The sequence below is a fragment of the Bubalus kerabau genome, chromosome X, assembly GCF_029407905.1.
Source record: "Bubalus kerabau isolate K-KA32 ecotype Philippines breed swamp buffalo chromosome X, PCC_UOA_SB_1v2, whole genome shotgun sequence".
NCBI lineage: Eukaryota > Metazoa > Chordata > Mammalia > Artiodactyla > Bovidae > Bubalus > Bubalus kerabau.
The window spans coordinates 55609933-55623673 of record NC_073647.1 but is presented as its reverse complement, the minus strand read 5'-3'; the positions used below and the strand labels follow the sequence as shown (position 1 = coordinate 55623673).

General features: G+C 38.3%; 1 pseudogene; it reads right to left on the bottom strand.

Annotated features, from left to right (window-relative positions):
• Window positions 1–553: 553 nt before the first annotated feature.
• LOC129640028 (kinetochore protein Spc25-like) lies at window positions 554–1030 on the bottom strand (annotated as a pseudogene).
• Window positions 1031–13741: the final 12711 nt, after the last annotated feature.

Here is a 13741-nt window from a genome sequence, read left to right as displayed (position 1 = left end):
TAGGCTGAAGTCCATGGGGTCGCACAGAGTCAGACATGACTGAAGCGACTTAGCAGCAGCAGCAGCAGCAGCAGCAATGAATAATTGGCTTCCCCAGTAGCTTAGCAGTAAAGAATCCACCTACAATGCAGAAGCTGCAGGAGATGCATTTTCCATCTCTGGGTGGGGAAGATCCCCATGGAAAAGGGCATGGAAACCCACTCCAGTATTCTTTCCTGGAGAATCCCATAGACAAGGCAGGCCTGGAGGGCTACAGTCCATAGGATTGCAAAGAGTAAGACACAAGTGAAGGGACTTAGCACACACGCAGTGAATAATTAGGAATTCTAAGAAGTGACACAATAGAGATGCAATATTATAGTAGGAAAATGGAGAAGTTTGACCTGGAAAAAAGCATTTAGTCTTCCCCAGTTTATAGGTTACAGTACTCTTGCCCAGAGATATTCGATTAACAACTTACTTGTCCAAGGCCACAATTTAAGCAACTCTCATGCATTCATCTATCTATCTGCATATCTTCTTTTTTTATGTTTTTTTACATACTGTTTATATATTAATTATAAACTATAGCAGCAAAAGCTTTCCAAACTTTCTCAAGAAAAGCCAAAAAATTGTTGGTCTTCCTTACATTTTATTGAAATTCTGCTAGGCACTGAAGAGGAGGAGCACTATCTGACACTTCATAGTCTCTTGCTTCATTTAGGCAAAGGGAAAACATAAATGGGCTATCAGGATGCTTAGGGTCAATATTAGTGAATATAACCTGCAATTTATCACCATAAATTTTTTGAATTTCTAGTCCAAGTTGATCTTTCTTCAAACCTGCAGATTTCTGTAGTCTTTTCAACCTCTCTTCACTTGTTAAGATGGGAAATAGTTTCCTTCTCCCTAGCATATTCTTGCTTAAGATTCTGGATATTTGCAGTCAGGGCCTCCACTTCCTGTTTGTTTGTTTTTTTTTTTCCTTTTACTTCAGTAATAAACTTTTTAATAAATTTTCTTTTTTTTCTTGAATGAGCTTATTCTGCATTCTATCTGCCTATCCTCTTGATGAAGGTGAAAGAGGAGAGTGAAAAAACTGGCTTAAAACTAAACATTAAAAAGAAACTAAGATTGTGGTATCAGATCCTGTCACTTAATGGCAAATATATGGGGAGGGGGGGAATGGAAACAGTGACAGATTTTCTTTTTTGGGGCTCCAAAATCATTGTGGATGGTGACTGCAGCCATGAAATTAAAAGACACTTGCTTGGAAGAAAAGCTATGACAAATTTAGACAGCATATTAAAAAGCAGAGACATCACTTTGCCAACAAAGGTCCATATGGTCAAAGCTATGGTTTCTCCAGTAGTTATGTATAGATGTGAAAGTTGGACCATAAAGAAAGTTGAGAACTGAATAATTGATGCTTTCAAATTGTGGTGCTGGAGAAGACTCTTGAGAGTCCTTTGGACAGCAAGGAGATCAAACCAGTCAATCCTAAAGGAAATCAACATTGAATATTCACTGGAAGGACTGATGCTGAAGCTCCGATACTTTGGCCACCTGATGCAAAGAACCAATTCATTGGAAAAGGCCCCGATGATGAGAAAGTTTGAATACAGGAAGAGAAGAGGGGTGACAGAGGATGAGACGGTTAGATGGCAGCATCGACACAATGGACATGAGTTTGAGCAAACTCCAGTAGTTAGTGCAGGACAGGGAAGCCTGGAGCACTGCAGCCCATGGGGTCACAAGGAGTCAGACAGGACTGAGTGACTAAAGAACAAAAATCTGCCTATCCATCCATCCTTTTATTCAGTCACAATGTATTGAATATCCCATATGTAGTAGTAACAGAATGACGCACTCAGACACAAACACGAATTAGGAACCTCAAGGGTATTATGACCTAGAAAGAGCCATAAAATGTCATTATTTCCTGTGTCATATTGTTATGATATGAATATGAAGAGGGAATAGTGGGGGGTACAAAACAATGTTACAATACTTACCTTGGGGTGGAAAGTGCTGTCAGATAAATAATCCTGGAGGATTTAATACATAAAGTAGGAGACAATGAACAGACTAGAATAAACCAAGAGGAAATTTGTCATAGGAAAGAAGGAGCAAAGGCATGGAGACAAGAACAATCACAGTGTGGTGTGTGTGTGTGTGTGTGTGTGTGTGTATGTGTGTGTGTGTTTGAACTGCATGCGGTTTAGTCTTGTTGGATTAGGAGTGTATATTGTCAGTTAGATTTGAGGGTAGGTTGGTGTGGCTAGAGAATATGGCAGAGACAATAGTGGAAATGTTAGTATTTTATGTTTAAAATACTGGACTTTATTCTAGAGCTTATCAAGAAATAAGTCATATTTTGTGTGAAATATCTGGAAAATAATTTTTAACTTTTCTAGAAATATTTTAAATATGCATATCATCATAGTCTTAGTAATAAAACTCCAACAACAAAGCTTGCCTACTAAAAAAAATAATGGTAAGAGTGTTTTAGAATAAAATTAATTTCAAGATATATTAGCCAAATCAGAGTCTTCTCCAATTTGGAATTTTCTTGGCTAAAAATATGCATATCAGATTAGAACAAGATGGAAGTTTGAAGGAATGCATCAATAAATGTGACACAATACATGTCACTACAGTTCTCACAAAGAAAATTAGTTTGCATAGTTATGTGAAGAATCAATTATAAAGATGCATATTATGGAAAAACTATTACACATATTTCTTATATTAAAAATAGGTTAGGTATTCTCAGTTTTATTTATCATGCATTGTTTATTTGACTATATAAATCAAAGAGGCTTCTGCACAGGAAAAGAAACAATCAACCAAGAGAAGAGACAGCCTAGACTTCTGGTTTCCAGTTTCACATGTGAGGAGCTTGGAAGTCACCCTTACATCCTAACAATAAGAAACAAGTTGAAAGACTGAAAAGTGAACAATTCTTCTAGGACCCATAAGGAAGGGGAGGACACAGGACAAATCAACAGACTCCAAGATTGAAGAAACAGATGAATACAGGGAGTTGCAGTTTGCTAGAGCAGAGACTCATGAATAGAAATCACCACAGAGAGCTGAGGATTGTTGAAGTCTAGTTGATGAACGTATTCTAAATCTTGAAAAAAGTATTGATTATATGGATGTATTCACTATCAGAAGTTATTGAACTGTGCCAACTAGATCTGTGTATTTCATTTTATGTGAATTAGACCTAAATATAAAATTTATAAAAATATTGTTTTCAAAGAATTCATAATACAAGAGAAACTATCTATATTATAATGCTAAGCCTAAAGAAATTTAAAATTGTGTGTAAAGAATAATTTTATTATGTGTGTACACATGCATGTGTGTGAGAGTGATGAAAATATACACTAGGCAGAATTCACTAACATTTTGTGAACAATTGTGATCATTGGGATTGAGTGCTTTTGTCTTTATATGTTTTTATGTTGAAAAATTTCTAAAATGAACATGCAATACAATATAATAAAAATGACTATATACATAACTATTGGTTATGCACTTTGGGTTGTCTCACGGTAAGCTGTTAAGTCAGGGGCTATCAACCACATGCTTCACTGAGCCCTTAGCTCTCTGTTTTCCTGTGATAAGGAAAAACAAAACAGCACCTCGTGCACATTATTACTTAAACCTTAATTAAGCATATGTATGCATAAAATTTTGTTTCTCCTCTCTGGCTTCTGCCCCAGAAAGCTGGGTTTAGGAATTTGAGTCTCTCAGACTATCCCTGTACACTTTGTTTCAAATAATATTTTAAAAACTCACCCTACCATTTGGTGTTTGTTGCTGACTAATATGTTAGTTCTTCCTACCCTTTCTACTAAAACACTCTTGGGTTAAGTATGTTCATTCATGAATAACTGTTTAATTATTATAATTTTGTTATTTGCAAAGTCCTGGCAGTATACCCAGAACTATATAAGAAAATACATGTTTGCTGACTAAAGGGCTTAGTCAGTTCAATTCAGTTCGGTCTCTCAGTCGTGTCCGACTCTTTGCAACCCCATGAATTGCAGCACGCCAGGCCTCCCTGTCCATCACCAACTCCCGGAGTTTACTCAAACTCATGTCCATCGAGTTGGTGATGCCATACAGCCATCTCATCCTCTGTCGTCCCCTTCTCCTCCTGCCCCCAATCCCTCCAAGCATCAGAGTCTTTTCCAATGAGTCAACTCTTCACATGAGGTGGCCAAAGTATTGGAGTTTCAGCTTTAGCATCACTCCTTCCAATGAACACCCAGGACTGATCTCCTTTAGAATGCACTGGTTGGATCTCCTTGCAGTCCAAGGGACTCTCAAGAGTCTTCTCCAACACCATAGTTCAAAAGCATCAATTCTTTGGCATTCAGCTTTTTCTTCACAGTCCAACTCTTGCACCCATACATGACCACTGGAAAAAACATAGCTTTGACTAGATGGACCTTTGTTGACAAAGTAATGTCTCTGCTTTTTAATATGCTGTCTAGGTTGGTTATAACTTTCCTTTCAAGGAGTAAGCTAAGGGCTTACTATTGAACAAAAGACAATTTACTGACTACAAAGGAACATGCATTGAGTAATGAAGGATTTCTGAATGATGTTTCAACTATTATATGCTGTGTCAAGTGACACAGCAATGGGAGTGGGGTCATTATGATCAATATTGCTTTGAGGATTTGATTTTTTCTTGGAGATCTACAGTGACTGTACCATTCCTCCTAGAAAGAAAAGTGGAATTAGAGTTTGAAAGTGGCTTTTAAATGTGGAAGAATTAATGCATTAGTAGTGTAATGGTAATGCTATTTTCAATTTCATGGGAATTTTTAATGCCTAGGTAATCTACTTTGTGACCTTGTTGTTGTCATTCAGTCGCTAAGTTGTGTCCAACTCTTTGCGACCTCATGGACTGCAACACTCCAGGCTTTCCTGTCTTTCTGTATCTCCTGGAGTGTGCTCAAGATCACGTTCAATGTTTTGATGCCATCTCATCCTCTGTCACCCCCTTCTCCTTCTGCATTCAATCTTTCCCAGAATCAGGGTCTTTTCCAATGAGTGGGCTTTTTGCATCTGGTGACCAAAGTATTGGAGCTTCAGCTTCAACATTAGTACTTCCAATGAATATTCAGGTTTGATTTCCTTTATAATTGACTGGTTTGATCTCCTTGCTATCCAAGGGACTCTCAAGAGTCTTCTCCAACACCACAGCTCAAAAGCATCAATTCTTCAGCACTCAACTTTCTTTATGGTTCAACTTTCACATCCTTACATGTCTACTAGAAAAACCATAGCTTTGACCATAAGGACCTTTGCCAGCAAAGTCATTTTTGGATCTCCAATGTGTGCTTTGACACCTTATCATTTGGTTTGTTATACAGTTATAGTTACCTTTTCCCAGAGCTGTCACTGCTGTAGCTCAATCTCTGTTTGCCTCACAGATTTTGTGAAGCCTTTGTTTAAAATGAGTCACCTCTGATTGCAGCACACTAGGAGGCCTCTAGCCTCCAATGCCTGCTAGCCCAGGAAATCAATAAATACATGTTTATTGGTATAATGATTGATATTTGGATTGATACTCCTGATTAGGTGTAGATTAACAGCCTGATTAGTAGGCATTTCATATTTTTCTTCACAGCCTTAAGATAACTATTACCTATTTTATATGTATGGATCACAATATTTATTGTGCAAACATAATTTTGAGATCATATCTTAATTTATTTACTTGCTAATCCTATGTATCCTAGTAACTTCCCAAATTCTTATCTCATGCTCTCTAGAGAATATTCCTGTGATCAGATTCTTGCCAGTCTTGCATCTAACCCTGCCAGTTTTCTTTTTCTTCATATCTTTCCTAACTACCTTCTTAACATCAACATTACCTATCCAGAAGCTGTTCCACTTAGAATCCTGCTGGATAGGTGTTAGGACATAAATAAACCTGTGTTTAAGCATTAGTGACTGATAATGGGTCATTTTGATATCTCTCCTCTGGAGTTCACATGATATTTCACTCATCTGGACATTTCAGGCTCCATGTCTTGGCTAGTGGGGAAGATATGTTTGTTTAGTACTCCTGAAATGGCACTCTGTAGGTAACCTGCTGCTCTGACACCTTATCATTTGGTTTGTTATACAGTTATAGTTACCTTTTCCCAGAGCTGTCACTGTTGTGGCTCAGTCTCTGTTTGCCTCACAGATTTTGTGAAGACTTTGTTTTAAATGAGTCACCTCTGATTGCAGCACACTAGGAGGCCTCTTGGCTGTTGCTTTTCATATCATGGTTCTTATCGTTTTAGAATGCTTATTTTAAATAAATGCATTACTACAACGCTCTCTGCTCTAAATTATTTATGTATACTTTCCTCATTAAGTTAGCCTATAGAATGAATAAACAAATTAGCAACTTACTATAAAATATTCTTGATTTTATATGAAGTATGCTTTTACAATTGAGAGATGTTTCTCTTTGACATTTCTTCTATAGGTAAAAATGACACATAAAACTTAGTTTTTCAATTAAGATACAAAAATAATTCATCCTATATGAAATATGTTTTTGATCTTGAAAGTCTACAGACACTATTGGCAATGTTATAGAAACCTGTAAGAGTTACTATAATAATTACTTGGAAATCATTTTGTTTCCTGAATTTTGGCAGACATTAATACACTAGACCTGTAAGGTTTATTATAGTGAAAGATATGTCTAATCAGTAATTCTCTAATTTGAATGCTTTCTGGTCCTTCAAAGGAATAATTGTGTAAAATCCAAGAGAGAAAGCATACTTTTACATGCTGTTTCATATTGCTTTTACTTTTATTTTACTATGCTTTTTATCATTAGAGGCTTTATATTAGTATTTATATTCTTTGGGGTTTCTAGTCTGATATTATTGTCCATTTAGATAATTATGGCAGTGTTATATTGCAAAGTTTAAGGCTTCTCCTTGAACTGCATTTTTATTTTAACTTAAGGTGAAAATACCCTTAATAAAAATTATTAAGGTATGTAGGGATCTCAGACTCTATGATAGTGCATTTAGTGGCCAAGACTCCTGCTGGCCTCCAATGTACATGGTGCTCTTTATCCAGAGTAAACAGATCCTAATTCTTATCAGAACACATTGACTCTCAGAATGAAATGCATTGTTTCCCTGAATCTCTGACAGTTATATGTGGCTAAGTGACTAACATTTTATAAATTAGATTTAAGCACAAGTTTTGTGCAAGTATTTTGGAAAACCTTATTAAATAGGAGGGAGATAGCTCATACTTTCCTATCTAATAGTAGAATGCAGATTTAGGGCTGGTGAAAATCCTTACAACATTCCATAGAAGCATACATCTACTCCACCCTGGATAAGCTTTGTTTCCTGTGGCAGTGCAGCAAAATTATGTCTTACCATAGTTCACCTTGTCCTGGAGCCAGTCACCCATATTTTTCTCTTCCAGTTAGGCATTTTACTCCACTTTTACTGGAGTGGGTTGTCATTCCCTTCTCCAGGGGATCTTCCAGACCCAGGGATCAAACCTGAGTCTCCTGCATTGCAGGCAGATTCTTTGTGGACTGAGCCATCAGGGAAGCCCTGCAAAATAATAGCATGTCACTTGCTATCCTTGAGACAGTGAACACAGAATAAAATATTTGAGACCCAAAGATGCAAAAGTAGTCCCTTTTTCATATTTAGAGGGGTCCCAATTAAGATATTTCATAATATTATTGCATAAACCCATGGATATATCATTAAGAATTTTCCTACTGCTGCTGCTGCTACTGCTAAGTCGCTTCAGTCCTGTCCGACTCTCTGCGACCCTATAGACGGCTGCCTACCAGGCTCCACTGTCCCTGGGATTCTCCAGGCAAGAACACTGGAGTGGGTTGCCATTTCCTTCTCCAATGCATGAAAGTGAAAAGTGAAAGTGAAGTCGTTCAGTCGTGTCTGACTCTTAGCAATCCCATGGACTGCAGCCTACCAGGCTCCTTTGTCCATGGGATTTTCCAGACAAGAGTACTGGAGTGGGGTGCCATTGCCTTCTCTGAAGAATTTTCCTAGGCAAGCTTTAAAGTAATCTAGGCTAGTGCCCATATCTATATTGCAAGCTCTCTGTTCCTTGGAGCATCCTTCCATTGTTTTTCTGCCCTTTTTCATTCATGTCAAACTTTCCTTTCCTTAGTTCTATTTCCTCAGGTTCCTGTCAGCTAATCTAATAAACTGAATCAAGTTGAGGTTTTAATGATTAATAATGGATTATTATGCTCTTCTCAGATAATATTTGCCTTTTAATAAAGGACTCAGTGTTTTAACCCTAAGGAGCAAATTATACAGGAATTTTAGCACGAACTATCAGGGAAGATTTAATCATCGAATATTACTGTTGGAATTGACCTTAGAAATCTTGTGAAAATGTCCTATTTCAAAACTAAGGAAACTAAAGCCAGGGAGAAAAAGTCACTTGTTTGTGGTCTTAGTGCTTGTTAGTGGCAAATAATGGACTATTAATTCTCAGTTCAGAGCTCTTTCCACCTCACCACAATTGGAGAAGGAGAGTCTTCTAGTAATAAATCACCATTTAGAAGGTATTTTGCAGTCATTTCTGCTATTCAATCATAGAAGAATTTATGTAAAAATGATTCTAAAAATGTTAAATGCAATTTCCATTTACTAAACACTGAAATCATGTTTTAATACTATTTGAAATTAAATAATACTTTTAAATATTTATGAATTTAAATTAGAAATTAAATTAATATTATTTTAAATTAAAAGTATTTTAATCTTTAAAATATGCTTTTTTCTAAGAAAAAAATGTCCCCTTGTTCAAGTTAATAGTATATACTACCAAGGGATTTAGGCTTCTTAATGAAAAGCCTTTTGTTCTATAATATATACTTATAATAGAGCCCAGCATTACATAAGAAGAAACTAGGTTTACTATCTAACTATTTGTGTTCTCAAAACCTATGCCTGCCTATTCTATGACACATGTGATTTTTCATTTTTATAGTCTTATTCCTCCAAAAGTGAACTGTTATTTTCAGAAATAGTATGATATGGTTGATATTGTGAGTTTTGTTTTCTTTTGCAGATATTACCTTTTATCTCTGATCTTTCCTGAGAACTTTCTGGCTAGTTTATAAATGAAAGTATTGAATTTCCCAATAGATACAAGTAGAAGATAAGATACACCCTTTTTTAGAAGAATTCCTTTGCCATTTGGCATGAATATAAATGACTACACATGACAGGCAAAGGTAATTTCAGCCATGAAGCATGATGTTACTTCACTTAAATAATCATGAGTAATAGCAGATAAGTCCTTTTAAATTAAGCAACTACTTTTAAGATTTTTCTATAATTGTTATAGGTAACATATATCTCATTAACAAAGCATTGTGTCCTCAGTAAGGCTGCTGCTGCTAAGTCACTTCAGTGGTGTCTGACTCTGTGCGACCCCATAGAAGGCAACACACCAGGCTCCCCCATCCCTGGGATTCTCCAGGCAAGAACAATGGAGTGAGTTGCCATTTCCTTCTCCAATGCATGAAAGTGAAGTGAAGTTGCTCAGTCATGTCTGACGCTCAGCGACGCCATGGACTGCAGCCTTCCAGGCTCCTCTGTCCATGGGATTTTCCAGGCAAGAGTACTGGAGTGGGGTGCCATTTCACTGGGACACTGAAGTTCCTTTGTTTGTAGAGAAGCTAATGATTGTGAACTATTTTTAGTTTTAAAAGTTCAAAATTCTAACACACAAGATGGCAGAGGAATAGGACAGGGAGACCACTTTATCCCCTACAAATTCATCAAGAGAACATTTAAACGCCGAGTAAATTCCACAAAACAACTTCTGAATGCCGGCAGAGGACATCAGGAACCCAGAAAAGCAGCCCATTGTCTTCAAAAGGAGGTAGGAAAAAAATAAAAGACAAAAAAAGAGACAAAAGAGGGAGGGACGGAGCTCCATCCTGGGAAGGGAGTCTTAAAAAGAGAGAAGTTTCCAAACACCATGAAACACTCTCACTGCTGAGTCTGTGCTGAGCCTTGGAAGCACAGAGGGCAACATAACAGGGAGGAAAAATAAATAAACAATTAAAACCCACAGATTACGAGCCCAATGGTAACTCCCCCAGTGGAGAAGCAGTGCAGACGCCTGCACCTGGCACTAGCAAGTGGGGGCTGGGCAGGGAGGCATGGGCTGCATCGCTTAGAGTAAGGATCTGGCCTGAATGCCCGAGCGCTATCTGAGTGAACTAACTTTGGCTAGTAAACCAGACTGTGGGATAACTACCATGGAAAAAGTCAGCCCTAACCTAAGACACCACCAGGCCTACGCACAGAACAAAGGACTGAACACAGATAGTCCGCTGCAGACCATCCCCCTCCGGTGACAGGCAGCCAGAGCCAGAAGTGGGCAATCACAGCCCCAGAGAGACATTATCTACAAAACTGTAAGCAGGCTTCTTTGCTAACTAAGACTTCTTGGGGTTCTGGACGGTCAACATCCACCTGAGAAGGTGTGCTGGTTGTACACTGAGAAAACCGAGCAGCAGGGAGGCGATAAGTCGCAGCAACCACGCTCGCCAAACACCTCATCACCTGAGCTGCTCAGACCTGGGAAGGGCACAAAACGCAGGCCCAATTGAGTCTGCGTCTCTGAGGACTACCCGAGTGCCTGAACCTGAGCCAGCTTAGACCTGGGAGGTGCATGCAGCCCAGGGCTGGCCTCGGATGGTTCCCAGCAGAGCAACCTAGAGCCTGAGCAGTGTGGGCAGGGAGGGTACATGCACCGTGAGCGGGGGCAGGCCCAGTGTGGCTGAGGCACTGCGAGCACACGCCAGTGTTACTTGTTTGCAGCGTCCCTCCCTCCCCACAGCACAACTGAACAAGTGAGCGTAAAAAAAAAAAAAAAAAAAAAGTGTCCACCACCACCCCCTTTGCATCAGGGCAGAAATCAGACACTGAGGAGACCAGCAAACAGGAGAAGCTAAAACAGAGGGAACCGCCTTGGAAGCGACAGGTGCAATAGATTAAAACCCTGTTGTTAGTACTGACTACATAGGAAGGGGCCTATAGATCTTGAGAAATAAAAGCCGGATGAATGAACTAGCCGAAAATGAACTGTCCCCACAATACCCACAACAACACTAGAGAAAGCCCTAGATATAATTTTACTATTTTTATGATCATTCTTATTTTTTTTAAATTTTTTTAAAAATTTTCAGTCCTCTATTACTCCTTTAATTTTCACTTTTATAACCTACTATTACTTTGCAAAAAAAAAGACCCTATTTTTTTAAAAGCAAACTTTATATATATATATTATATATATATATTTATAATTTTTGTGACTTTTTTCTTTCTTTTTTTTTTTCTTATTTTCTTTAACATTGTATTTTTGAAATTCTAAACTCTACTTTAGGTTTCTAATTTTTGCTTTTTGGTATTTGTTATCAATTTTGTACCTTTAAGAACGCAATCTTCAGTACTCATTTTTACTTGGGAGTGAGATTACTGGCTTGACTGCTCTCTCCCCCTTTGGACTCTCCTTTTTCTCCACCAGGTCGCCTGTGTCTCCTCCCTAATCCCTCTCTGCTCTACCCAACTCTGTGAATCTTTGTGTGTTCCAGATGGTGGAGAACACTTAGGGAACTGATTACTGGCTGGATCTGTCTCTCTCCTTTTCATTCCCCCCTTTTATCCTCCTGGCCACCTCTGTCTCCTTCCTCCCTCTTCTCTTCTCACTATAACTCCATGAACATCTCTGAGCAGTCCAGTTGTGGAGTGCACATAAGGAAGTGATTACTGGCTAGCCTGCTCTCCCCTCTATTGATTCCACCTCATCTCATTCGGGTCACCTCTAACACCCTCCTCCCTCTTCTCTTCTCCATGTAACTCTGTGAACCTGTCTGGGTATCCCTCACCGTGGAGAAACATTTCATCTTTAACCTAGATGTTTTATCAATGGTGCTGTATAGAAGGAGAAGTTTTGAGACTACTGTAAAAATAAGACTGAAAACCGGAAGCAGGAGGCTTAAGTCCAAACCCTGACTCCAGGGAACTCCTGATTCCAGGGAACATTAATTGACAGGAGCTCATCAAACACCTCCAAACCTACACTGAAACCAAGCACCACTCAAGGGCCAACAAGTTCCAGAGCAAGACATACCATGCAAATTCTCCAGCAACACAGGAACACAGCCCTGAGCTCCAATATATAGGCTCCCCAAAGTTACTACAAAACCATAGACATCTCATAACTCATTACTGGACTCTTCATTGCACTCCAGAGAGAAGAAATCCAGCTCCACCCGCCAGAACACTGACACAAACTTCCCTAACCAAGAAACTTTGACAAGTCACCTGTACAAACCCACATATAGTGAGGAAACTCCAAAATAAAGAAAACTCCACAAACTGCCAGAATACAGAAAGGCCACCCCAAACTCAGCAACATAAACAAGATGAAGAGACAGAGGAATACCCAGCAGGTAAAGGAACAGGATAAATGTCCACCAAATCAAACAAAAGAGGAAGAGCTATATAGGGAATCTACCTGATAAAGAATTCCAAATAATGATAGTGAAATTGATCCAAAATCTTGAAATCAAAATGGAATCACAGATAAATAGCCTGGAGACAAGGATTGAGAAGATACAAGAAAGGTTTAACAAGGACCTAGAAGAAATAAAAAAGAGTCAATATATAATGAATAATGCAATAAATGAGATCAAAAACACTCTGGAGGCACCAAATAGTAGAATAACAGAGGCAGAAGATAGGATTAGTGATTAGAAGATAGAATGGTAGAAATAAATGAGTCAGAGAGGAAAAAAAGAAAAACTAATTAAAAGAAATAAAGACAATCTTAGAGACCTCTGCAACAATGTTAAACGCCCCAACATTCGAATCATAGGAGGCCCAGAAGAAGACAAAAAGAAAGACCATGAGAAAACATTTGAGGAGATAATAGTTGAAAACTTCCCTAAAATGGGGAAGGAAACAATCACCCAAGTCCAAGAAACCCAGAGAGTCCCAAACAGGATAAACCCAAGGCGAAACACCCCAAGACACATATTAATCAAATTAACAAAGATCAAACATGAAGAACAAATATTAAAAGCAGCAAGGGAAAAACAACAAATAACACACAAGGGGATTCCCATAAGGATAACAGCTGATCATTCGATAGAAACTCTTCAGGCCAGGAGGGAATGGCAAGACATATTAAAGTGATGAAAGAAAATAACCTACAACCCAGATTACTGTACCCAGCAAGGATCTCATTCAAATATGAAGGAGAAATCAAAAGCTTTACAGAAAAGAAAAAGCTGAGAGAATTCAGCACCACCAAGCCAGCTCTCCAAAAAATACTAAAGGATATTCTTTAGACAGGAAACACAGAAAGGGTGTATAAACTCGAACCCAAAACAATAAAGTAAATGGCAATGGGATCATACTTATCAATAATTACCTTAAACGTAAATGGGTTGAATGCCCCAACCAAAAGACAAAGACTGGCTGAATGGATACAAAAACAAGACCCCTACATATGTTGTCTACAAGAGACCCACCTCAAAACAGGGGACACATACCGACTGAAAGTGAAGGGCCAGAAAAAGATATTCCATGCAAATAGAGACCAAAAGAAAGCAGGAGTAGCAATACACATATCAGATAAAATAGACTATTTTTTTTTAAAGGGCTTGCAATTTATTTTTATTTTATTTTTTTCCCTTTTT